Raw genomic sequence first — 27507 nt, 5'->3', positions numbered from 1 at the left:
CTCGTCCCTGCCTCCCTAACCTGTTCTTCCTCCCACCTATCCCCTCCTCCCACCTCAAGCCGCACCTCCATCTCCTACCGACCAACCTCATCCCGCCCCCTTGACCTGTCCGTCCTCCCTGGACTGACCTATCCCCTTCCTAACTCCCTACCTACACTCACCTTTACTGGCTCCATCCCCGCCTCTTCGACCTGTTTGTTTCCTCTCCACCTATCCTCTCCTCTATCCCTCTTCTATCCGCCTCCCACTCTCTCCCTATTTATTTCAAAACCCCCTTCCCCTCCCCCTTTTCTGATGAAGGGTCTAGGCCCGAAACGTCAGCCTCTCTGCTCCTATGATGCTGCTTGGCCTGCTGTGTTCATCCAGCCCTGCACCTTGCTGTCTCGGATTCTCCAGCATCTGCAGTTCCTACTATCTTGGACATTCTCAATCCAGTCCGTAGAGGAAACAGCTCTAATTCCACTTTGAACTGCTGCAGGCTGGTTAATGTAGGGCAGAAAAACAAAAATGCCTCATTGGGCATTAATCACAGGTGGTGCTTGAGATCTGATGCCAAGTTCTTAGGACCCAGGGTTCATGTGGCCTTTCCATTCTGTGCCCTATTTGATAGCGCTCACATGTAGCACTACCTAAAAATTGGAAATGTTTCTTTTCCCAATATGGTTAGGGCCAATTTTAACAGTTAAGCAGCCCTTGCAATTTGTTTGCACCTAACTCATTGTATTCCTTCCATTGACTATGATTTAAGCTGTTCTGCTGAACAAACAAGATGACCACTAGCCAAATACTGGCATGGTCTTTGTTTCTATATGTTGCTGATGACATGGTTGAGGCCCTCTGCAATTTTAACCAAAATGGGGAAGCCTCCAGGCCCAAAGACAGAAGTCTCCAGGCCAAACTAATAGCGAAACCTTAGAGTCAGAAAGTCACTTTTAAATGTTTAATCAGATTCCTCTGGGCCAACAGAACCAAGATTCCCACTGTCTCAGATTGAACGGGACTGTGCTGCTGATCTTCGGTTCTCACATACATGCAGCATCTGGGTACGAACATGGCAATCTTCCTCCAGCAGAAGGTGGTCATGAGCTTGACATCCCCATCTTGGCTTTCATTGGTCATCAACACTAGCCTCCACCCTGCCCACTCTGCTGCGTCTGGTTTGCTGACAGCACCTCCAGCTGACACCTCCCCACCCAGTCTCACGCAAAAGTGTCCTTTAACTTATCCCTGAGAGTTGGTCAACCTGAAGGGGACCAAGAGTGATGGAATCTTGTCTCCTCTCCTTTCATCTGCTGGAAATTTACCCTTTGGAGTCTCCTTCGGTCACTTCCTGTTGTGTAGCCACATGTCCACTTCCTTTCGATGTTTTCTGAGTTTCCAGCAAAGTGCTGTGGAATATTGCTTATGCCCAAATATAGATTGTTTGAACAGAAATAGAAGTTGCTGGAAAAGCTCAGCAGGTCTGAGGAAGGGTCACTCGACTCGAAACGTTAACTCTGGTTTTCTCTTCACAGATGCTGCCAGACCTGCTGAACTTTTCCAGCAACTTCTGTTTTTGTTCCTGATTTACAGCATCTCCAGTTCTTTTGGTTTTTATTTAGGTTGTTTGAAGTTGTGTTTATTTGGAACTCTTGATTGTGACATCCATTCCCACTACCTAAGAATCTAGTGGATCCTGAGATTGGCAGAGCAGGACCCTCAGTCTCAAACTCTTTCACAAAAGTAACGTTTCTTCTTCTTTGAATCCAAGTTCACCAGACAACCAAGCTGGTCAGAAAATCATGAACTGTACAGAGTTCTAGTGTGTGCTCCGCCAGCTGGGCTTCCCTGTCAGAAGCAGCGAAATGTCTTTTCTCTTTCTTTGGTGTATCACAGTAGAGTTGGTGGACTGCAGGTTAATGCATTCAGTCAAAAAAACTGACTGCAATTGAAATAACTCCACAGAGGCTGGTATCCATCACCAAATCACCCTTTATATACACGTGGAGGGTCCTTGACACTGAACCAGCTTCCTCAAAGCCAGCTGTCACAGTGAATAGAACCTCTGACACTCCTATTTATATCTGTCAACCAGATTAACAGCCCCAATCAGGGAACTCATATTCTACAAGGTCCACCTGACCGACCTCATTACAATCACTATAGCAACCTTTTTAGAAGCTTCACATATCAGATAGAATTATACCTGAGCATTCTGGTTCCTCCTTACATGCTTGGCAGCATTGAGGGGAGGCGATGGCCTAGTGGTATTATCGCTGGACTGTTAATCCAGGGACCCAGATAATGTTCTGGGGACCCGGGTTTGAATCCCACAATGACAGATGGTGGAATTTGAATTCAATAAGATATCTGTAATTAAGAATCTAATGATGACCATGAATCCATTGCTGACTGTCAGAAAAACCCATCTGATTCACTAATGTCCTTTAGGGAAGGAAATTACCATCCTTAGCTGGTCTGGCCTACATGTGACTCCAGACCCACTGCAATGTGGTTGACTTTTAACTGCCCTCTGGGCAATTAGGGATGGGCAATAAATGCTGCTTAGCCAGTGACACCTTCATCCCATGAATGAATAAAGGAAAAAAAAGCATATGTCCTCATAGTCATTGAACATCGTGTTCCTGAAGTTTTATATTGACACAGAGATGCAGTGACCCATTGTCTGATGTTCAATGATGGCATAGCCACCTTTAGTAATGATCTATTGAAGTCAAAAAGTTTCAACATTCCCAAAAGTTTTGGGAGATTCTGAATCTCAACTCATCATTCATCAACATTTTAAATTTAAGCCTTAGAAACATAGGGAGTTGAGATAATTTCTGTTCCTGCTTTATTAAAAAGAATAGTTATCCTTGTAGAATAAACAGGTAGAATGTCTTTGTTAAAGGAAATGACACATTACTTTGTCTATTGCTAATAATATCTCAGCCTAGAAATTTCATTCATGTGACACCTATATTAAAGATCATTTTACTGCAGGAACTGAGGCACTCCTGCCTGAAGAGCTTCCCATATTGGGAATACCATTCATTCCTCCGTGATTTTTATTCTCTTAAAGATAATTGTGAGCTTGCCAATTAGCCTTGCACTCAGATTCCAAGTAAACGTTATGCGACAGGAGTGCTAAAGAAGGAAAACTGATCCTGTCTTTTTTCAGTGACTGGTGTGATTCATTAATATAAGAGAACACAGCAACAGATGGTTTCAGAACCTAGGGTCCAACATCCTCCATTCTGCTGCAGCCGAAATAGATTGTGTATTAATAGACGATTAATGAAATTACAGGGACATGTGGCTTTCAAGCATGTGACTTCTGAGTCTGTGATTATATTAGCATCAGTGAGAAATGAGCTGCTTACAATGACACGCCTGGAATAGTCATCCATTCATGGCATTTAAAAAGCTAACAAGCTACTTAATCACGGGCAGTGTCAAAGGCTTGAGCATTCTGACAGTGCAGAAAAAAATTCAGAAGCTAGCAGAGAAAAATCACTTTATTGACAGCCCTGTCAAACAGGTTCGTGGAATGACAGAGGGTTAGATCCTCCAGCAGACTGGGTGGATGGTTAGGGGGCCAATTGATGGGGGTCAAGGTCAGACTGTATTGGATCTTGAACCTGCCCTGAGACTGCCAACAGTGACTCACTCACCTGTGATTTTCAGGACAGAAGCTAATTAAAGACCTTGGAGAGAGGCTCATCATCCAATTTAGGACAGTTAGCAAGCTCTTAAAGCAGGAAGACCAAGTTGAAGATGGCTTGAAAGGATAAGCAGGTATGATCGGAGATATAGTGTGACGTGGGGGGCACGGTGGCTCAGTGGTTAGCACTGCTGCCTCACAGCACCAGGGTCCTGGGTTTCATTCCAATTTTGGGTGTCTGTGTGGAGTTTGCACATTCTCCCCATGTCTGCGTGGGCTTTCTCTGGGTGTTCCAGTTTCTGCCCACAGTCCAAAGATGTGCAGGTTAGGTGGATTGGCCATGCTAAATTACCCCAAAGTGCCCAGGGATGTGCAGGCTAGGTGGGATAGCCATGGGAAATGCAGGGTTACGGGGATAAGGTGAAGGCGGGTTGGGTTTTGAGGTTTTCAGAGATGGATCAGGGGTGTCAGAGGCAAGTGTTTTCCAGTGATCCTACCTCCTTTCCCAATGCGAACAAGCACAAGTTCCCCAGTGACTCCTCCAACTCTTCCAACAACTTCCATGTGGCACCCATGAAAATTCTGAGAGATGATGAAATTGTGGTGGGATTTCCGATACTGTGTGTCAGTTAGGTCATTAGTAAATTCTAGTTCTGAAGTCATGAAGTCATCATATCAGACTCAGAATGTGAACTCTGCTTTTCTCTCCACAGATGCAACCAGATCTACTGAATTCCCTTCTGTTTCACTTCCTATTTTAATACCGGATTCCCTTTGAAATATAGGTCAATGGTCCATCTGCCATCCCTAATGCCACCTTTTTGTGATTCATGTATGAGAACTCCCATATCCCTCAGTGCCTTCAGTAGTCTTTCCCCAAATGGGTAGTTTTAGGGTGGACAGAGGCATCATTCTTAGATAATGTTCAGGAAAATTGTCAACAGTAGTATGTGTCGGGTCCAACAAGGATGGAAGCACTGCTAGGCTAAGTTCTTGGTTATGAGTTGGTAAAGTGGATTAAATGAAATTAGCAGAATATTTACTGGGCAGTGTTCATTGCATTCCCCTGGTTGAGCAGTCTAGAACCAGTCCAGAACAATTTAAAAATAAGAAGGGTACAATTGAGGACTGAGATGACATAGGGCCTGACCTTTCCCATGTTCTACCTCTTAACCCACAGCCCTCATTATCACACAGTCTGCCATTGCACATTTCCTATTGTTAGCCACTAACAGTCTCCATTAACACCCTTCTAGCCAGATAATTATCCACTCCTTTGTCTGTCCAACTGTCCTTCTCTCTTTGAGCTCCATCCCCACCTATCATTTACTCCTTACCTCCTCCCCCAACCCTATCTTCTGCATATAAACCAATGTTTTCCAGCTACCATTCGTTCTGAGGAAGGGTCACTGGACCCGAAATGTTAACTCTGACCAGCTCAGCTTTTCCAGCAACTTCTGTTTTTGCTTTTGAGATGAGGAGAAATGTTTTTACTCAGAGGGCAGTGGATTTTCCACTTCAGCAAGCCAAGGCAGCTCAGTCTTTGAGTATATTTGACGTAGTTGTAGATACATCTCTAATTATCAATGGAGTAAAGGGTTATGGGGACAGTGTGGATAAAAACATTAAAATGTTTGATCGGCCATGATTGTATTAAATGGCAGAGCAGGCTTGATGACGGAATAGCTTATTTCTGTTCCCATGTTCCTGTGTATCAGAAGATTTAAAATGGCAGTGGAAAAGGATGATGGACAGTTCAGAATAAGAATGATTAACTAGGAGAGTGCTGACTTCAATAACGCAACAGTGGAGTTAGGTTAGATAGATTGGGACCAAAGGTCGGCAGGAAAAGCTAGGGTGGAACAATGGGCTACTTTCAAAGAAGAGATGGTTCAGGTACAGTCAAGGTATCCCCTCACATGGCAAAGCTTGGGCAAACAAAATCAGAGCCCCCTGGTTGACAAATGAGACAGAAATTAAGTTAAAGGAGAAAAAGTGTCCTTTTGACAGGTGTCGGATCGCAAGTAAAATTGAGAACCAAACTGAATACAGAAGGTTCAGATGAGAGGTGAAAAGGCAAATCAGAGAAGCAAAAGAGGAATCAGACTGGAAACTAAAACAAAGGGAAATCCCTTCTATTGACATGTAAACATTAAAAAGATGGTGAAAGGAAGAGTACAACAGATTAGGCACCAAAAAGGGGATTTACACGTAGAGGCAAGAAGCATGGCGAAAGTAGTTACATGAATATTTTGCATCTACCTTTACTTATGAGGCAGTTGCTGCCTAAATTCAGTCAAAAGAAGGGTTTAAAATTGACAAGGAGAAGGTATAGGATAAGTTGTTGGTACTTAAAGTTGAAAAGGCACTGAAAGCAGACTACATCGCATTCAAGGATATTGACAAAAGTGACAGTGGAAACTGCAGAGGCACTGAGAATAAACTTCTTTTGGATTCGGAATTGGTGCCAGAGTGTTGGAGAACTGCTAGCCTTACAGCCTTGATCAAAGAAATCTTGTAAAGATAGGCCCAGCAGATACAAACCAGTCAATTTAGCTTGCGTGGTGGGAAAACTTCTAGATTCAATTATTTGGGATAGAAAGGATAATTACAGATTAAAACATAACTTAATTCAGAAGAGTCACCTGGATTTATTAAAGAAAATGATGTCTAGCTAGCCTGAATGTTTTGAAGAGGTCATGGTGAAAGTTGATGAGTATAAGGCTGTTGATGTGGTATACATAAACTTCCAAAAGGCATTCAACACAGTGCCACACAACAGACTTGTGAGGAACGTTATAGATAATGGAATAAAAGGAACAGTAGAAATGTGGATAGAAAATTGGCTGAGACATCGGAAACAGAGAGTAACAATTAATGGATATTTTTTGGGTTGGAGGAAAGCTGGTAGTGAAGGGTTGGAATAGGATCCTCGCTATTCCCGATATATGTTAACGATCTAGATCTTGGAACGCAGGAGGCAATTTCAAAGTTTGTGGATGACAAAGGCATCTGGATGGGTACATGAATAGTAAAAGGCATCTGGATGGGTACATGAATAGGAAGGGTTTAGAGGGATAGGAGGTGAAATAGTGGCAACTGGGACTAGGACAGATTGAGATATTTAGTCAGCGTGGCTGAGTTGGACTGAAGAGTCTGTTTCCATGCTGTATGACTATATGACAGTGTACAACTTCAATAGGATGTTGACACATTGGTAGACTATGTAACTAGATGCAGATGAAGTTCAATGTAGAGAAATGTAAAGTAATACATTTTGGTCCAAAAAAATGGAAAGACAGTGTAAAATATACAAAGTTCTGACGTAAGATCACATTAACTCCGCTTTCTCTCCACAGATGCTGCCAGAATAGCTGAGTTTCTCCAGCAATTTCTGTTTTTGAAATAAATAGAGTTCAGTATGTGCAGGACCAGAGGGACCTTGGTATGCATGTATACTAGTCATTAAAGGTGGCAGGCCGGTCAAAGGAGCTGTTAATAAAACGTAAGTATTCTAGGTATCATATACAAAGTATAAAAAACAAGAACAGAGAGGATATGCTGAACTTGCATAAGATACTGATTCGACCTCAGCTGGAGAATTATATACAGTTCTGGGCTACACACTTTAGGAAGGATGTGGTGAGAATACAGAAAAGGTTTTAACTGAAAGTTTTACTTGTCTTTCTCTCAGATGAACTTATGTTTAGACAAAGCCCTGCCTCTCCATATGACGGAGCAATTTCGCAGTCCCCTAGTGTCCCAAAGCATATTCCCTTTTAGGGCTTGTACAGTGAATCACAGAATTACAGACTTGTTATAATACAGAAAGAGCAAGTAGTTACATAATTTCATCCTTAAAGATTTACAAAAATGACCAGCCTATTCTATGAGGCAGTGGAGATGTATTTTTTCAGCTGCTCGCAAGCCACATGGAAAAGGGCAGCCTGGAGTTCGTCCCACCAGTAATTATTTCAATACTGTGCTGTACACAGCAGAGCCTGCTGAACTCATTTTCACAGACAGTAAGAATGGTTGCCATTAGGAGCATTAGCTATAATACTATCCTTTTCACCTGAGCCAAAGTTTGCAGTTGGCAGCTTAACAAGTCAGGCGTAGTATTGCAGCTGGCTTATAATTGTAGCAAATCCCACCTCCCTGTGAATTTGCATGGACCTGCCAGTGGACTGAACTATGGAATAGAAATTAATCCCCATTTGATGTGGTTTCAGTGCACTGAAGTGTAATTTTCACCTCCCCAAGGACACAACAGCTTGTCTGCCTGTTAGCTGGCCAATTTGAGGCCTGAAGTTGATTTGGCCAGTGGTGAATTTTTTTAAATCAATTTCTCTCTCTCTCTGTCTCTCTCTCTCTCTCAGTGTGAGTGTAACTAATTTTGAATTACTGTGTGCAGTCCTCTGTGAGGACACCCATTGGAGCAAAGCAGGTCAACGTGTTCCCAGGGTAATCAGCTATGGTAAATTCAAGACCCCCCACTCATTGGAAAAAGGGCCTGGTGCGCAAAGGACAAAAATGGTCTCTCCCTCTGCTGGTCAACAAGTGTCACTCAGAGGCCGTGACCCTGGGAATTGTTCATGAGGAAGGCTTCCCGTCCCTGAGACTATTAACCCAACCTACCGCACACATAATTGCATTGTGGAGACATACATCACAATACATAATGCTTAAGTGACTTTTAATGGTGCTACTTATGTCTAAAGTATTTCTTCTGGAGCTTTGCAAACACAACAAAAGTGGAATTATATTATGGGCACTTGTCAGTACAGCAATCAATTTGGTAAATAAACTATTGAGAATAGTCATGTTCCAACGCTACAGGGAAAGAAAATGTGTACTGAGAAACTTTAAACTAATTAATGCACAACTTCACTAGTTTCCTTAACAATTGTGGAGACCTTAAGTATTTTAAATGTAATAATCTCAGATATCTGAAGAATATCTTCTATCCTGTATGATTCCATGATCCTTGAAATCACTTTGCACTTTGTTTTCCATTATTTTTACTAATTAGATTATTTTTCCTGTCTCCCTATTTTCTTCCTGATCTAGCCTCCCTGCTGACGCCTTACCTCTTCCCTCCAATCTTCTTTTTCTCCATTACTCAGCCCCCAGCCTATCCTTTCTGAGATGAAGCATCTTTCATGGTTGCTTAATTTCATGGAAATTTTCAGGGCCCAAATGGGCCACCCACAGCTTTAGTGACCAATACAGCTGCAGAAACTGGATGCCCGGTATGAAAAGGACAATCAAGGGCTCATTGCCTCCTGGACAACAGCACGGGTCTGAGCAGCTGACAATATACAACAGAGCGACAGGTGGTTCAACCCAGCTCTGGGACCTCAGCCCATCTTACCATATGGGTGGCAGCTTTCCAAACAGCCACACCACTGGGTCAATGCAGTTTTTGTTATTTTCGTACTAGGTGCCATTTTCTGTCCATGAGCCACCAGTATTGCTTTCACATTGTGTCGATGAGAAATGAACATTCTTCAAATATGACTTTTTCTGCAAGGGGTTTGTGAATTTATTTTTCCTGATTATGAACAGAATGTTTTTGGCAAACCCCCTTTCTGTAATGCCCCATGATAAGGTAATATCATATTCACTCCAAATGTAATTCAAAAACTGTACAAAAACAAATCCCCCTTCCCAAGATTTTGAAGTTATCTTTTGGGTTCAAGAATGCACTCCATTTCAAGAAAATGACCAACTCTTTTCTTACCCCATCTCATATGATTTTCTTTCTTGCTTTCACAAAGCTGACAACATACAATGACTGCAGTTCTCCAAGTTCGGGCTTTCTTGGTGAGACCACCGTGAATAAGATCTGGGTGTTAACAGACCCCGGAAGTGGGCGGTGACTTCACTTGGATCAACAGCACTAGAAAGAGGGAAGATATTGCCTGTAATCATTGACCTGCTCAGGGTCTAATAGAGTCATAGAAGTTTACAGCATGGAAACAGGCCCTTCGTTCCAACTTGTCCATGCTGCCCAATTTTCACAATTAATCCAGTCCCATTTGCCTGTGTTTGGTCCTTATCTCTCCATACCTATCCCATCCACGTACCTGTTCAAATGTTTCTTAAATGACAAAATTGTACTCACTTCCACCACTTCCTCTGGCAGCCCCTTCCAGACACTGGCCACACACTGTGCAAAAAAAAAATTGTACCTTTGGACCTTTTGTATCTCTTCCCTCTGACTTTAAACCTATACCTTCTAGTTTTAGACTCTCCCACCTGGTGAAAAGCTGTTGGTTATCTACCTTATCTTTGCCTCTCATCATTTGATAAACGTCTAAAGTTATCCCTCAGTATCCTACACTCCAGGGAAAATAATCCCAGCCTATCCAGCCTTTCCTTATAATTCAAACCTTCCAGTCCAGGTAGAATCCCTAGTAAATCTTTTCTGCATTCTTTCTTGTCTAATAATATCCTCTCTATAGTAGGGCAACCAGAACTGCACACAGTTTTCCAAATGTGGGCTCACCAACGTCTTGTACAACTGCAATATTTTTGGAGGGATAGCTGGGAAATGGTGGTGGTAGAGGGGAAGTGGATAGGGCAATGAGTTGATGGTGAGCGAGATTAAGTGTTGGCACAAATCCAATGAATAAAAGAAAAACTTCTTTCTATAATGTGTATTGTAAATAATTGTGGTCCCAGCAATGATCCCTTTGGCACTCTACTACTTGCAGATTGCCATCCCAAAAATGCCCCTTTTATCTCAGCTGTCTTCTATTAGTTAGCCAATCTTCTATTCATGCTAATATGCCACACACAATACCATGGACTTTTGTCTTATTAAGTAGTCTATGCACAGTACCTTATCAAATGCCTTTTGAAAATCTAAATGTATTACATCTACAGTTCCAGTTTACCTATCCTACTTGTCACCTCTTCAAAGAATTCAAATGAATTAGTCAGGCATGATTTCCCCTTGAATCTGCAAGAAGAGGAGGCAGGAGAATGGCACCAGCGACCTGCTCATTCTCCGAGCCATGGCAGACATGATGGGCTGAGTGGCCTCTTTCTGCTCTGTAACAATTTTGTGGTTCTGAGAAGTCTTGTTTGGTTTCCTTTATGTGTTTGGCAACACCTGAGAAAGTTGATAGGTCAAACCCCATGAACTAGTGGAAGGATCAGGTTTGATGGCCAATAAGTTTTTTTTAAATTGAATATTTTCTTACGATATTCATTGCTTGCACACTTATAATGCCCTCTCTGGGACCTGAACACAAAATTTATGCTAATCCTCCACTGGGGGAATATTGCACTTTTAGAGTTGCCTTCTTTCAGATGAGATGGTAGTATTTAACAATCATACAACTCTATACATCGTCAACACCTTTCTTTTGTAGTTAAGTTTTTATACAGCTATATAGAAAACTATGGACAAACATACATGATTGCCTTGCTAGTTTTCTGTGCGAGTAGTGTTGCAATGTTTTTTTTAAACATTTTTGGTTTTAAGCTGTGAACTGTGAGTTCAGAGCTGAAGGTGACCTTTGGTCTCTGAGCAACAGCTTGTTTTTTTCCTAAAAAAAGAACAAACAAACAAATATTTGTTTATGAAGCCAGGCCTGGAAGTTAATTGCAAGTTGATTTTTGCTCAAAGTACATTTTAACACCGGAAAGGCATTATATTCAAATGGATAACAGATGTTTGAATGCTAACTGGGATCTCGTAAGGAGACAATCAGTCTTAGAAAAAAAAACAAAGTCTGAACTGGTGTTAAACTGTGTTTAAGTCAGAACGATTTTGGCTATCACAGCTACAGGTTAGAGGTTTGATTGTCCCTGGTTGTCCTCCCGTTGTCAACTTATTGAAAGTTCAGAGAACAGCATCTCAGTTAAAAGAATTAAATGGATCCTTCTCAGAGCTACTGGAAGCTAAGTGCATACATTGGTGTCTTCAGAAACCAAGTAAGTTATAACCCTAGATGCCTGTGATGCTATAGATCATGAAGTCTGCATAGGTGAACAGGTCAGTTATGTTCCATTTAATTGTTTCCCTTTTGATTTATCCCTTAACTGTGTCTGTTTGTTTGTCTTTGTGAGAGTGAGGGGGTGAGAATCATAGAAGATTGGGTTTAAATCATAGACTTTAATTAATTACCTTGTGGTGTAACTTTGCTCTGGTAAAGTTATTGTATGATTAATAAGTTGTTAAATCTTTTGTTAAAGCTATAAAGCTGGTGCCTGGCATCAGTTCTTCACAAAGTCTGATACTGGTTATTCAAAAAGTCTGGTTAGGAAACATTAGGGTTAATGTTGAGGGTCATTGAGTATATCAATTTTGCTGTGTTGCAATTAAAGGGAAGCTGATTTGATTTGGCTGTCTCTCTTTGTGTTGTAAAAGTGGCCAAACACAACTGAACTGAGTCACTTTATCCCGCACACATGATCCAAATATTCAGTGGGCCAGGGTATGAATAGAAGAATTTTGTTTACATTTTGTTGACTTTTTCAGCAAGAAGATGAGAAACCTGAGACACTGCAAAGCAGTTTTGCAATGGCTTTCTGTCAGGAAGCCAACAAGGTGCATGTTAGGTGTTCACCACAAGTCATTAATTATAGCAACAACCCCTCATTTAGTTGTCATCGCCAGGTACAAGTAACTGGAAAATCCTGACTGATTTTGGCAGACTTTTCTTAAGGCTGCAGAATATTATTCATATGTAGGCTATTGAGAGTTGCCACAGGAGGTGGATGGGAATCATTTGGATGGAGCTGGACTATCTTGATGGATACACGTTTCCCACTAAGGCATGCACTTGCCTCTTTGCTTCAAAAATGCAAGAATTATGCACATTTTCATTAACACTTAGAACGTAGAATTTCCAAAAGTAAATGTAAACATTTTCATTAGAGGGCCTATTATCTGTGGCAGTGAGAAATTCCTGTTTGCTGAGCATTTATTGCCATAATAGTGGGAAGAGGAGTGGCCAAAGATAAGAATTAGAATTAGGCTTGTTACCACGTGTACACAAATTACAAAAGAGCAGGAGTACAGTGAAAGGTGTACAATGGCTCCAATGCACGGCACCATCTTAGGTACAAAGTACCTAGGTACAAATAGTAGAGAAAATAAAGAAAAACGTTACACTACAGTACAGATATACATAGCACAAGTTAGGAAAATAAGAAATAAATGTAAGAATATAGACATTGCAGTCTTTCTATAAGGGCTGACTGGGCTCCACTAGTTCCCAACCAGTAGCCATCTTTGCTCTAGCTTGCTTGTCACAGTCCCCACTCTGCTCTGCTGAGATAAAAATATAAGACCAGGGGAAAAAAAAGAAAAAAAATGAAAAGGAACGAACTGAGTGGATGAGCTCCAACTGAAGCGTTCTATTCTGCTGCCATCTTGCCCCACAGAATATATGACAGGGCAGCAAAAGTAGACAATATGAACTTGATCTGCCATTCAGTAAGATCTTCTACCCTGGTTTCACTTTCCTGTTTTTTCTCCACTTCCTTTGACCTCTTAATGCTGAAAATCTATTGATTACCTGCGGAATTATTTTCCAGTCTGGGACAGTAAGAATATTCAGGTCTGAGACAGACAGATTTTTATTCAGTAAAGGAAGCAAGAGGTATGGGGAAAAGGCCAGAAAGTGGAGTTGAGGATTATCCGATCAGACATGATTTCAATGAAAGGCAGAGGTAACCACTCACCTGGCAGCTCCCCACCTAGTGTGCCAGCGGGCAAATCCCATTTATCAAATTCTCTCACAGACAAGAGTTCGAGACCAAATGCATCAGCAAAAGAAACTTTAGGGTAGGTCATGTTTAACTAATTTGGTGGAATTCTTTGAGGACATTACTTGCATGGCGGACAATGGGGAACCTGTGGATGTGGTGTATCTGGATTTCCAGAAGGCATTTGACAAGGTGCCACACCAAAGGCTGCTACATAAGATAAAGTTGCACGGTATTACAGGTAATGTATTGGCATGGGTAGAGGATTGGTTGACCAGTAGAAAGCAAAGATTAGGGGTAAATGGGTGTTTTTCTGGTTGGCGGTCAGTGGCTAGTAGTGTGCCTCAGGGATCAGTGTTGGGACCGCAATTGTTTACAATTTACATAGATGATTTGGAGTTGGGGACTAAGTGTGGTGTGTCAAAATTTGCAGTTGACACTAAGGTGAGTGATAGAACAAAGTGTGCAGAAGACACTGAAAGTCTGCAGAGGGATATAGATAGTCTAAGTGAGTGGGCAAAGGTCTGGCAGATGGAGTACAATGTTGATAAGTGTGAGGTCATCCATTTTGGTAGGAATAACAGCAAAATGGACTATGTTTTAAATGGTAAAAAATTGCAGCACGCTGCTGTGCAGAGGGACTTGGGTGTCCTTGTGCATGAATCGCTAAAAGTAGGATTGCGGGTGCAGCAGGTAATTAAAAAGGCAAATGGAATTTTGTCTGCCATTGATGGAGGGATGGAGTTTAAAAACAGGGAGGCTATGCTGCAGCTGTATAGGGTCCTGGTGAGGCCACACCTGGAATACTGTGTGCAGTTTTGGTTTCCTTACTTGAGAAGAGATATACTAGCACTGGAGGGGGTGCAGAGGAGATTCACTCGGTTGATTCCAGAGTTGAGAGGGTTAGATTCTGAGGAGAGACTGAGTAGGCTGGGATTATACTCATTGGAATTCAGAAGAATGAGGGGAGATCTTATAGAAACATATAAGATTATGAAGGGAATAGATAAGGTGGAGGCAGGGAGGTTGTTTCCACTAACAGGTGAAACTAGGACTAGAGGGCATTGCCTCAAAATAAAGGGAAGCAGATGTAGGACTGAGGTCAGGAGGAACTTCTTCACCCAAAGGGTTGTGAATCTGTGGAATTCCCTGCCCAGTGAAGCGGTTGAAGCTACCTCGCTGAATGTTTTTAAGGCAAGGCTAGATAAATTTTTGAACAGTAAAGGAATTAAGGGTTATGGTGAGCGGGCAGGTAAGTGAAGCTGAGTCTCAAAAAGATCAGCCATGATCTTATTAAATGGTGGGGCAGGCTCGAGGGGCCAGATGGCCTACTCCTGCTCCTAGTTCTTATGTTCTTATGTTCAGAGCAGACTTGATGGGCTGAATGGCCTACTTCTGCTCCAATGTCTTATTTCTGTTCTGAATATTGAAAGTGACTGAGCACCGTCTTTCGTGAAGAATTCAAAAGATTTGCAACCCTCTAAATGAAGAATTTTTGTCTCTCAGTCCTAAATTATCTCAACCAGCTGCTCAGTACCTATCCAATCAACCCCTCAAGAACTCACTTCAACAAGATTGCCTCACACTTTTCTAAAGTCAATCTCTTCAGGAATCAGTCCAGCTGTACTCATTCTATTTTCTTTCTTAAATAAGGGAACCAAAACTGCACACTGCATTCCAGGTATAATCTCACCAAAGCCCTATATAATTGCAGCAAGATTTCTCTTATATTTATATTCCAATCCCCTTGCAATAAATGCTAATACACAATTTGCATAGAGAGCATGATCTACATTTTTACTTGGAGAATGATCTACCTTTTTGAATTCCAATTCCTTGCCTTTACTTTTAAAATCATTGCTAAAGCATTATTCAGGATGCATCATGATTAGCTATTGACTTTTCATATCGCTAACTGTTGTTATCTCCTTCCTATTAGACTCCCTGACTTTGCCTCTGTTGTAGTAGATTTTTCCCAGAGTTTCCTTCCATCCCTGTTGTAATGGCAGTGGGAAGAATTTCCACTGAACCTCGCCTAAAATTAAACCAAGTGTTTGGAAGAATCTCCACAGAAATTCCATTTATAGTCTTTGGCTCAGTACATGGCGCATCGCCACTAACTTTCCTCAACTTGCTTTTCCCTGTCTTTTTCTCCATCTTTTCTTTGCCCCCACCCTTTCTTTTTCTCTTTTCTCCTCTTTTTCTTCTCTTCTGTGCCCTTTTGTCTCTCTGTTGCCTTCAGGGCCACCCTTGAGCATACTGCCTTCCACCATTACCCTGCATTATTATGACAACTTGTCTCTCAGATTCACGTCCTCAGATCCTGCCTCACTTCTTAATTGCTATGTTTAGCTACATTTTCAAAACCGAGCCTCCTATTAATTACCCAGCCTCATTTTACAGGTTTAATAAATGACCACACTAACGCACTGTAAGTCACATGCATCGTACGTGCTGATTGTAGTTTAAGGGATTGAGGGGGAAATGAAAAAAAGTTTTGGCTAATTGCAAAGGAAGGAAATCTTATAGGACAAATGAGGACAGCTGAAGTGAGGAGCAGGAAGGAGGTCAGTTGACAGAGAGTCAAAGTGGAAGGTACAGAAATGTACAGTGAAAGCAAAGGGTTTTGCAGAAGTGAGGATAGCAAGGTAAAGGATACAGAATGTAGGGCAGAAACAGGGAAAAAGATGCAGAGCAAAAAGGAAATGAGGTGGGGCAAAAGTGAAGAGGAAAGCAGCATTGGTGTCTTGCCAATCTCTTAGTTCCAGCTAAGAGATAGCATGCTCATCTTGGAGTCCGAAGATTCTAGATTCAAGTTGAAACTGAGAAATTTGAGCAAATGAATTAGGCTGACACTTCAGTGCATTCATGAAGAATTGCTGCATTGTTGGATGTTTCTCTCTTGGATGAAATATCAAATCCTGGCCCTTTCATAGAGTGATATATCACTGAAATATACCGCTTAGTCCAACTCGTCCATGTTGATCAGGTATCCCAAACTTTAACTAGCCCTATTTGCCTGCGTTTCGTCCATATCCCTATAAACCTTTCCTATTCATATACCTGTCCAAATGTCTTCAGCTGGACATCGAAATAGCACATAGAACCTTTTGAAGAAGAGTTGGGGAGTTCTCCTGGCCAAGACAAATACTCATCATCAGATATCACTGAAGGAGATTCCATCATTATTTATCTTAGTTAGGTTCATCTTTAGTGCTCCTAATAGGACCTGGCTGTGTGCAAATAGTCAATCATGCTTTTTACAATGGTGACCAAGCTTCACAAATAGTTAAAAACCAAAAGAACTGCAGATGCTGTGAATCAGGAACAAAATAGAAGTTGCAGGTAAAGCTCAGTAGGTCCGGCAGCATCTGTGCAGAAAACTCAGAGTTAATGTTTCGGGTCTGGCGAACCTTCCTCAGAATTGGAAGGGTCTGTGCAGTCCTGAGGAAAGGTCACAAGACCCGAAACACTAACTCTGATTTTTCTTCACAGATGCTGCCGGACCTGCTGAGCTTTTCCAGCAACTTCTGTTTTTGTTCACAAATAATTAATTGGCTGTAATTCACTTTTGTGGTGGTCGTGAAAAGTACTATAGAAATGCAAAGGAGCTCCAAGCAGGGCAAGATTTGTGTCAGAAGTATTTGGACAAGTTGAAATAAATGGAGGTTAAGCAATAGAGGCCAACAAGATAAGAGTATATCACATGGAAGTGTTTTGTCAGTGATGTAGGGGAGAATGTTATTGATACTGTGGAGGTGGAGTCATTGAAATTATACACCTCCTGAGCAAAACAATTTGTCTGATATCTACACATTTAGAGACATAAGGTATTCTGTGAACAAAATTAATATATATCATCATGTAGCTTAGGCGCAATGATGAAATGTGGTTACATATAGAATGAAAAGCGAAAAACACTCTTTGTGGAAGATATATCTTTAACCTAAAAACAATATAAAGAAAAGATTGAACTGAAATGCAGCTTTCCTTTTTCAGTATTTCTGCATGCATACTAAAGGTCTCTAATGCTCATGTATGGTATCATCTCCATATCTGGTCGTCGGTCCTGATTTCCTTTACACTGTTACATTAACCTTTTGCCTAGTGGTCTTGTTTTTGTGTTCTCTCTCAGATCAACATCGATACACATGAATGAATGAGGATGAACTGCTCCAATGGTCCAAATCGAGTCACACCAGATTGTCAAATAAACAAAAAATGTAGAACTCCCCTTCTCACACCTGAATGGTCATGCATGGATGTCATCAACAACCTGTTTACTTTGAGGAATGCAGATGTACAGTGAAGGTGCATGATGCAAGTCCCAAGCTGGCTCGAGGGAAGATAAAGGCAGAAACGTTGAGTGAAGAGGTGCCTGAGCTACTGACAATGCCATCCCATTGTTGAAAGTTAGTTTCTGGCTGCCTACAGAGGAAGTGGCCAAGTAGGTGCGTCCAATTCAGTAGATAGGTATTTTTACCAACCTGCTCATACATATTCTGACACATGTCTGGAGCAGCTCAGACGTGAACCCAAGTCTTCTGATCTAATTAAAGGAACATTACACTGTGCCACAACAGTTCCTCAGAACCTGGAGATACAGTTAGTGGTACGTTGGTGAATGTAGACAGGATGTTATCTGTTATCAATCTGACCTCTATGATACCCCTCCTTTCATCTTGTACCGCTTCAATCATTAAAATATTGCAGTGTAGTACTTCAAAAGCAAATTTTAAAATTTGACTTGCTAAATGTAATGGAGAGTGAAGCTGTTTATTTTCTCTCTTGGAACTAACTTGCAAATTTCATTTTTCTTTAAAGATCTTCTCTTGTGAATTAAAGCATTTTAAAAAAAATCAGCTTTCTGGTTATCTTCAAAACAATTATCCGTCTGCTTTGCGATTAGCATAGATATATAAAAGAAAGAGATCTTTCAAAGTTAAGGTGTGCAATGTAGACTGCATACAATCACAGATTTTGATTCATGAGAAACTCAGTTGGCATATGGAAATTGCATTCTAGCCAGGAACATGAGAAACTGTCCAATCTGTTTCCTGTATTTTACTCTGGTTAGGTGGATAGATGGATGAAGTTGGGATTCTTCTCATTAGAATGGAGACAGTTGACAGGAGATTTGATAGAGACGTTCACAAGTGTAAGGGGCTGTGGTACACCAGGAGAAACTGCTTCCATTGGCAGATGGGTTGAGAACTGGAGGGCACAGGTTTAATGTGATTGGCAAGCTAATTGAAAACGATGATATGAGGAAAGTCCTTTTTCCGAAACAAGTAATTAGGATTTGGAATGTACTGCCTGAGTATATGGTGGGAACAGACTGTATTGTGGGTTTCAATCGGTTAAACACCTGAAGGGGAAAAGAATTGTGAGATAAAGTGCCATGGAAGGGGGCAAGGAATTGTGAGTCTAGCTGAATTGCGTTTACAGAGAGCTGGTATAGACACAAAGGGCTGATTGGCCGCCTGCTGTTCCATTCTATAAGTCTATGATATTAATTTTTGGCGTGTCACTCTTCCTCCAATTCTAAGAGCTTACAGTCAACTCACGGTCTCCCTGACTTGTTGCTGTCACTGAAATGATGTGTAAAAAGAGCACATTCTTTACTTGTGAACATTTTCTGAGGTATATCTTTATACATATTGTGCTGCTTTGTTGGTTTTACATTTTGCTTTCTTTCTATTCATCATGGGATATGGATGTTACCAGTATTTAGGGTGGCTATTCCTCTGGTTGTCTGTGGACAAACCAGTTTCTAGATAGAGATAGTAGGAACTGCCGATGCTGGAGAATCTGAGATAACAAGGTGTAGAGCTAGATGAACACAACAGGTCAGGCAGCATCAGAGGAGCAGGAAAGCTGACGTTTCGGGTCTGGACACTTCTTCAGAAATGGGGGCGGGGAAGGGGGCTCTGAAATAGAGAGAGGGGGAGGCAATGATGGAAGGTGGATAGAGGAGCAGATAAGTGGAGAGAAGACGGACAGGTCAAGGAGGCGGGGATGAAGCCAGTAAAGGTGAGTGTAGGTAGGGATTTGGGATGGGGGTTGGTCAGTGAGGAGGGAGGGGTGGGTAGGTGGGAGGGAAGATGGACAGGTCAAGGAGGCGGGGATGAGGTTGGTAGGTAGGAGGTGGGAGTGGGGGTTGGTCAGTGAGATGAGAGGAGCGGATAGGTGGGAGAAAAGACGGATAGGTCAAGGAGGCGGGGACGAGCTGGGCTGGTTTTGGGATGCGGTCTTGGGATGGGTGATTTTGAAGCTTGTGAAGTCCACATTGAGACCATTGGGCTGCAGGGTTCCCAAGCGAAATATGAGATGCTGTTCCTGCAACCTTCGGGTGGCAACATTGTGGCAATGAGGGATGCCCAGGATGGACATGTCGTCCAAGGAGTGGGAGGGGGAGTTGAAATGATTCGCGACTGGGAGGTGTAGTCATTTGTCACGAACCCAGCGTAGGTGCTCCACAAAGCGGTCTCCAAGCCTCTGCTTGGTTTCCCCAATGTAGAGGAGGCCACATTGGGAACAGCAGATACAATATACCACATTAGCAGATGTGCAGGTGAACATCTGTTTAAAGTGGAAGGTTTTCTTGAGGCCTGGGATGGGGGTGAGAGGGGAGGTGTAGGAGCAGGTGTAGCACTTCCTGCAGTTGCAGGGAAAAGTGCCGGGGGTGGTGGGGCTAGTGGGGAGTGTGGAGTGAACGAGGGAGTCACGGAGAGAGCGGTCCCTCCGGAAGGCAGATAGGGTGAAAATGTCCTTGGTAGTGGGGTCAGATTGCAGGTGGCAGAATTGGCATACCCGCATGGGCCCAAGCTATGCCTGCCTCTTTGTAGGATATGTGGAACAATCCCTCTTCCGCAGCTACACTGGCCCTATCCCCCACCTCTTCCTCCGTTACATTGATGACTGTATCGCCGCCGCCTCATGCTCCCACGAGGAGATCGAGCAGTTCATCCACTTCACCAACACCTTCCACCCCAACCTTAAGTTCACCTGGACCATCTCTGATACCTCTCTCTCCTTCCTGGACCTCTGTTTCCTTCTCTGGCAACCACCTGGAAACTGATATTGACCTGCAATATGACCCCACTACCAAGGACATTATTCCCTCCTCACCCTTATCTGCTTTCTGGAGGGACGATCTCTCCGTGACTCCCTTGTCCGCTCCACACTCCCCATTATCCCCACCACACCCGGCACCTTTCCCAGCAACCGCAGGAAGTGCTATACCTGCCCCTAAGCCTCCCCCCTCAGCCCATCCCAGGCCCCAAGAAAACCTTCCACATCAAGCAGATGTTCACCTGCACATCTGCAAATGTGGTATATTGCATCCGCTGTTCCCGATGTGCCCTCCTCTACATCGGGGAAACCAAGCGGACACTTGGAGACCACTTTGTGGAACACCTATGCTTGGTTCGTGACAAACGACTACACCTCTCAGTTGCGAACCACTTCAACTCCCTCTCCCACACCTTGGACGACATGTCCATCCTGGGCCTCCTGCACTGCCACAACAATGCCACCCAAAGGCTGGAGGAACAGCATCTCATATTCCGCTTGGGAACCCTGCAGCCCAATGGTATCAATGTGGACTTCACAAGCTTCAAAATCTCTCCACCCCTGACCTCATCCCAAGACCAGCCCAGCTCGTCCCCGCCTCCTTGACCTGTCCGTCTTTTCTCCCACCTATCTACTCCTCCCACCTCACTGACCAACCCCCACCCCCACTTCCTACCTACCAACCTCATCCCCACCTCCTTGACCTGTCCGTCTTCCCTCCCACCTACGTGCCCCTCCCTCCTCACTGACCAACACCCATCCCAACTCCCTACCTACACTCACCCTTACTGGCTCCATCCCCGCCTCCTTGACCTGACCTGTCCGTCTTCTCTCCACCTATCTGCGCCTCTATCCACCTTCCATCATCGCCTCTGCCTCTGTCTATTTATATCAGAGTCTCCTTCCCCTCCCCCATTCCTGAAGAGGGGTCCAGACCCGAAACATCAGCCTTCCTGCTTCTCTGATGCTGCTTGGCTTGCTGCGTTCATCCAGCTCTACACTTTGTTATCCCAGTTTCTAGATAGTCTGGCCACTGTACTGGTCACTTGTGTCATCACTCCTGTTTTGTGCTTATGTACTTATCACAGTCAATTCGACCAGATGTGATCTATGCTTCTTCTTTGTTCCATCTTTGGAGCCTCAAACTATCTGGGATGCAGAAAAATGAAGTTAGTTTTTATATATTTTCTCCGAACCCAAACTCCATCCCATTCCCCACCCCTATGTCTTGCTCACTTGCAAGTGGGTTTCCAGACGTGATGATGTTATCTTCATGTGACATATCTTTCCCCCTGAGCCACAGTGCTGCTGGATTCATGGTTGGCCTTATACAGCTCGGCAGTTGCTGGAATGGTTTAGTGCTTGTTATTGACTAGGCCAGCCTTGATGAGCTGATGCATTTTTCTGTGCTGTAGAACTCCAACTCTCTGTAATGACATGGTCATCATTTTATCCCTGTACAGCTGATTGGCCTGCTAGGCCATTTCAGAGGCAGTTAACAATCAACCACATTGTTGTGGGCCTGAAGCCACTTAAAGCCAGACTAGGCAAGAAAAGCAGATTTCCTTCCTTTGAAGATAAATAAGGAGTCTGTGAATTTTTATAAAAATCCAGAAGCTTCATGGTCAAACTTGCTGCGCAGGCAGATGGTGCATGCTATTGGTGTGAGAGTGATATACCACTGTACTGTAAAGGAACATGCCCACCAACAATACTGATGGCTGGTGACAAACATCCCACTGCCTGACTTTGCAGCAAGACAAGCCTTTAGGTTGTGCTGGAGGTGCTGGAGGTGCCAGGGTGAAAGAACATAAGGCAAGGCAAGGCAAGGCAAGGCAAAGCCAGAATGCTGTGAGCATCCAGGTAGATACTAATTCAGTTAATGCTAAGAAAGCAAGTGAACAGCCTTGACTTACAGTCGGTCCGTGTCATGAGCTGGGTGCCTGTCCCTGAGTGCAAGGTGTCCCCAGAATTCCAATGATAGTTACCAGCACAGCATGAAGGTGCAAAAATATACTGAAGTAACTCGGAAAAATGCCATGATGGTATGGAGAGACTGGCATGAGTCAGATGCCAGCATCCATGGATGTGGGATCTGCTTGGCCACTGTCCATGGAGAGTGTCCTGAGGTGTTGGTGCCAGTTGTCCACCTGGAGGATCGAGCTGTTTACTAGAGTCACCAGGTGCCTGCTCTGACTCTATTTTGGGAATTCTTTGCTTCAAGTTTCTATCTGAAATGTGTCAGAATGGTAACTTGCACATTAATGAGGTGGGATTTGGGGTTATCGAGGGTGATAGTGAGTAATAATCTCCTTTGGAAGGCATCTTGTTTCTCCCTGGTGAAAACCTCATCTCAACATCCGGAATTCTTTTGGAAAGTGCGGTTTGTTGCTTCCTATGTTGAGAAAGGCCTTGCTGGATTCTCATGTGATTCTTCCAGATTTCTCTCCAAAGACCATGTTGTTCAGGGCCTTATAAGGTTCTACCCCATTTATTTAAATAAAATAGAATATCCTTTATTGTCACATGTACTCCATTGTAGGAGCACAGTGAAAAGCTTTTACAATGTGTGCCTTCTTATTGTCACCATCTTAGGTACAACTACCGAGGTGCAAATCTTGGATACAGAAGAGGAATAAAAAGTAGTTGCATTACTTTACAGAGTTTAGAAAATAAGTTCGAAATAAGACATTGTTAAAGAGTTGACATTACAGTCAGGTATAAAATTTTAAATAGACATTATATTGTAGCAGCTCAGCACAGGGCCTCCACATGTGGTCTGACCACCTGCACAAGACCCCAGTCCAACAGCCATCCCCACTCCACTCCAAGCCTCCAGTCCTTTCCATACCAGCACTCAGCTGCTCCAAGGTAAGTTCCGGGACTGCCTCTCCCACGCCTGTCTCTGCCCGAGACTTGGTCACCTTGTGCTGCTCCAGGGCTCATGCCCTGCACACTGTTCCGGGGCTCACAGCCCGCACGCTGTTCCGGGGCTCACAGCCCGCACGCTGTTCCGGGGCTCACAGCCCTCACGCAGCTCCGGGGCTCACAGCCCGCACACTGTTCCGGGGCTCACAGCCCTCACGCTGTTCCGGGGCTCACAGCCTGCATGCTGCTTTGGGGCTCATATCCTGCATGCTACTCCAAGGCTCACAGCCCTCATGCTGCTCCGGAGCTCACAGCCTGCACGCTGCTCCGGAGCTCACAGCCTGCACGCTGCTCTGGAGCTCGCTGCCCACACACTGCACCAGGGCTCTGTGCCCTCACTGCCTACACCTGCCACTGGTCCAGGATTCACCTCCACGGCTAAAGGGAGAGAGAAAAGAAAGAAATAAAAAGGGAGAAAAAAGAAAGAGAACAGGAGCTCCAGCAGCAGTGTCTTACTCTGCTGCCATTTATAAGTCATGACGTAGACATTCCAGCAAACAACCTGTTTTCTCTTTGTGCAGCTTGCAAACTGCCAGGAAGAGTCACAACATTATATACACACAACACATGGTGTCCTTAAAGGCCAATTCTCTTAAAGGTAAGCTACATACAACAGTGTCAGCAGATTTTTATTCTCAGTCTGCCTGTGGATTTATGCTGGAACATTAAGACTTCTACTTCATAAGTTATAGAACACCTACCCTCGGTTCCCAACAAACAACTGTACCTCCCAGTCGCGAACCATTTCAACTCCCCCTCCCACTCCATGGATGACATGTCCATCCTGGGCCTCGTCCAGTGCAACAACGATGCCACCCAAAAGTTGCAGGAACAGCATCTCATATTTCGCTTGGGAGCCCTGCAGCCCAATGGTATCAATGTGGACTTCACAAGCTTCAAAATCTCCCCTCCCCCGACCGCATCCCAAAACCAGCCCAGCTTGTCCCTGCCTCCCTAACCTGTCCTTCCTTCCACCTCAAGCCCCACTCCCATCTCCTACCTACCAGCCTCATCCTGCATCCTTGAACTGTCCGTCCTCCCTGGACTGACCTATCCCCTCCCTAACTCCCCACCTACACTCACCTTTACTGGCTCCAACCCCACCTCTTTGACCTGTCTGTCTCCTCTCCACCTATCTGCTCCTTTATCCATCTTCTATCCGCCTTCCCCTCTCTCCCTATTTATTTCAGAACCCCCTTCCCCTCCCCCATTTCTGAAGAAGGGTCTAGACCCGAAGAGTCAGCCTTCCTGCTCCTCTGCTGCTGGGCCTGCTGTGTTCATCCAGCTCTACACCTTGTTATCTCAGATTCTCCAGCATCAGCAGTTCCTACTATCTCTACTTCATAAGCTGTTTGGTTTAGAATCTCTCATTCGCACTCAATTACTTTATTGTTGAAATCAACATACACACCTCCTTAGTTCAGGTATTTGAGGACTGCTTCTGGGGTAGCTTAATCTCCATCCTAGTTACTGAGCACTTTTCCAGGGATGATCGGTGAGTCAAATAATCTACGTGAACTGTCTCCTCCAAGTTATCCCAGCATCTAACCTCAGAGTGGAATCTGTCACGGCTATTCTTTCACCAAAATGCGTCGCAATCCGAGTTACATCAGTTATAGATTTGTCACTTGGTTTTGTAAAAAAAAGTACTTTTTTACAAAATGTACTTTGGGATATCCTGAAGTTGCGAAAGGTGTTGTATAAATGCTGGGAGCTCAGTGGCTGAGGAATCAGACTTTTAATCTGATGGTTCTGGTTCAAGGCCCAATCTAGGTACTGGTTTGGGCCCCAGTAGTTTGATTCACTGAGAACGACAATGTTGGAAGGGAGTTTCAGAATTCTATCACTAAACAAGCAAAACTAGCTCCCAAGGGCTTGCCTTCAACTTCATTCCACAAATGGTTTTCTTGATCAGTTGGGGAATCAAGCATGGTGGTGAATATGAGTAAACTCGAGTCAGCCATGATGTTATTGAATGATGGAGCAGGCTCGAGGGACTAAAAAAACCTAATCCTGTTCGTAATTTTTGTGGTCTTATGCAAGTCTTCCTCCTCACTGATATGGCTTGTTTACCTTGAACCTAGAAATAAGTGATGGGTTGGACTAAACTCTGGCGAACAAGCATGATAATTTAAAAACAATGTCAATGCACTTATATCCACATTCAAACCAGGTACTCAGTGCCCCAAGGTAATGTGGGTAGGGCTGATGATAGACAGACATGTTTTCTTATGATAATTACAGTGCAATGAGTGTTGCAGAGAAAGATGTAATTTCAATCATTAGGAGCAGGTTAGACGTAATCTTTGTCCTGCTTAGTTGTATAAGTAAACTTTACATAATAAATCCTAAACAATAATGTGGATATTGAGCAAAAGCAATTGATTTTGAATCTCCTGTGATGGTTCCTTGGCACACTAAGAATCACAGGAACATAGTAACAGGATTAGGCAATTCAGCCCCTCAACTCTGTTCTATAATTCAATGAGACCATGGCCAATCTGTGACCTAACTCCTAATTCGTTTGGCTCTTAATTTCCCTTAATACCTTTGTTTAACATTAAATGATCTCAGATTTAAAACTAACAGTTGATCCAGCATCCACTGCTGTTTGTGGAAGACAGTTCCAAACATTTATCTCCCTTTGTGTATAGAAGTGCATCCTAACATCTTTCCTGAACAGTCTGGCCCTAATTCTCAGGTAATGCTCCCTAGTTATAGAATCCCCAACCAGTGGAATTATTTTACCCTTATCTACCTCGTATTTTTCCATTAATATCCCGAAGACTTCGATCAGATCACCTCTTAATCTTCTAAATTCCAGAGAAAACAGTCCTAATTTGTATGATCTCTCCTCATAATTTAAGTGGAGGTATAATTCTTAAAAACCTATATTGTACTCCCTCCAAGGCCAATATATCCCTCCCAAGGTGTAGTGCCCAGATCTGCTCATGCCTCTCTAAGTAGGGTCTAACCAGGGTTTTGAATAACTGTGGCAAAACTTCTGCATCTTTTTACTGCAGTCCTTTGGCCATAAAGGGTAAAATTCTGTTAGCTTTCTTGATTATTTTCTGCACCTGTCTATGACATTTTATCTGAGTGGTAAGAGGGATCACTGGTCTATGCTGAGTTGGCAGTGGCACTGGAAGGGGCACTATAATTAATCTCCACATACGTGAGCAATTTAAGGATGCTGAACATGTGGAGGAAAGAATAAACGAGGATTCTTGCTCCAGACTATTATCATTTGGCCATTCTCTTGAAATGCATACTGAGTGTGATGAGGATCATGTTTGGCCACTAAATGCCTCATAGTTATTTAGGTAGTCTGACACTCTGTGCACAGTCAGTGAGTCACCTGGAACTTGTAGGAGTGTATGGTACTCCACAAAAACAGGAATCCAGAAAGCTGGGGAGGACAGGAGAATTAAAAAGAAAAATCCATAACGTAGAATTTCTTCTTTTACATTTGAGCATGAATAGTGACCTGGATGAATTGTATAGAGAATGTAGGTTTCAGAAAACCTGTCTTTGATATTGCAGTCAGTACAACAGCAAAGATCGCTCAGTTAGCAAGCTGTCACAGGGGTCTGTTAAAAGTGTCTTAGATTTCTGATAGCACATTGCATGTGTTTATTTTTAAGAAATTACTCATACCAACAGGAGCAGACACTTTTACTTTATACAACAATTAATGCCAACATTATTTGTCACACTTTAATATTTGATTTGTATTTCAGATGAGGGTAAAATGATGAGCAGGACGGACTTTATAAGAATACCACACACTTCTTACCAAATTGCTCTCTGCACCAATATGTATGTTAATGTCACGATAGAATAGAAAATATTTGTTTCTGCTTGTTTTATTGGAGCGATGTTTAATATCAATTGCAATCACTTTTTGGGTTAGTCAACTGTATTCTTTATTGTTAGTTTATAAATTTGTTTGATACAATCCTGAGAGGCAGTCAATGAGTTGCCATGGATACCGGCTGCGCTCAATGAAGATGAGTACAAGCGCACAGCTGTTTGATTATTTTTAAATTGATGGCCGCGCTGTTAAATAGATTTTGTTTTGAAAAAATAATGGCGTTGCATGGGTGAGATTAACACCTATATTCTGTTAATGGAAC

This window comes from Rhincodon typus, chromosome 1 (genome assembly GCF_021869965.1).
Source record: "Rhincodon typus isolate 14 chromosome 1, sRhiTyp1.1, whole genome shotgun sequence".
In the NCBI taxonomy this organism is placed as follows: domain Eukaryota; kingdom Metazoa; phylum Chordata; class Chondrichthyes; order Orectolobiformes; family Rhincodontidae; genus Rhincodon; species Rhincodon typus.
This window is presented reverse-complemented; position numbering follows the sequence as displayed.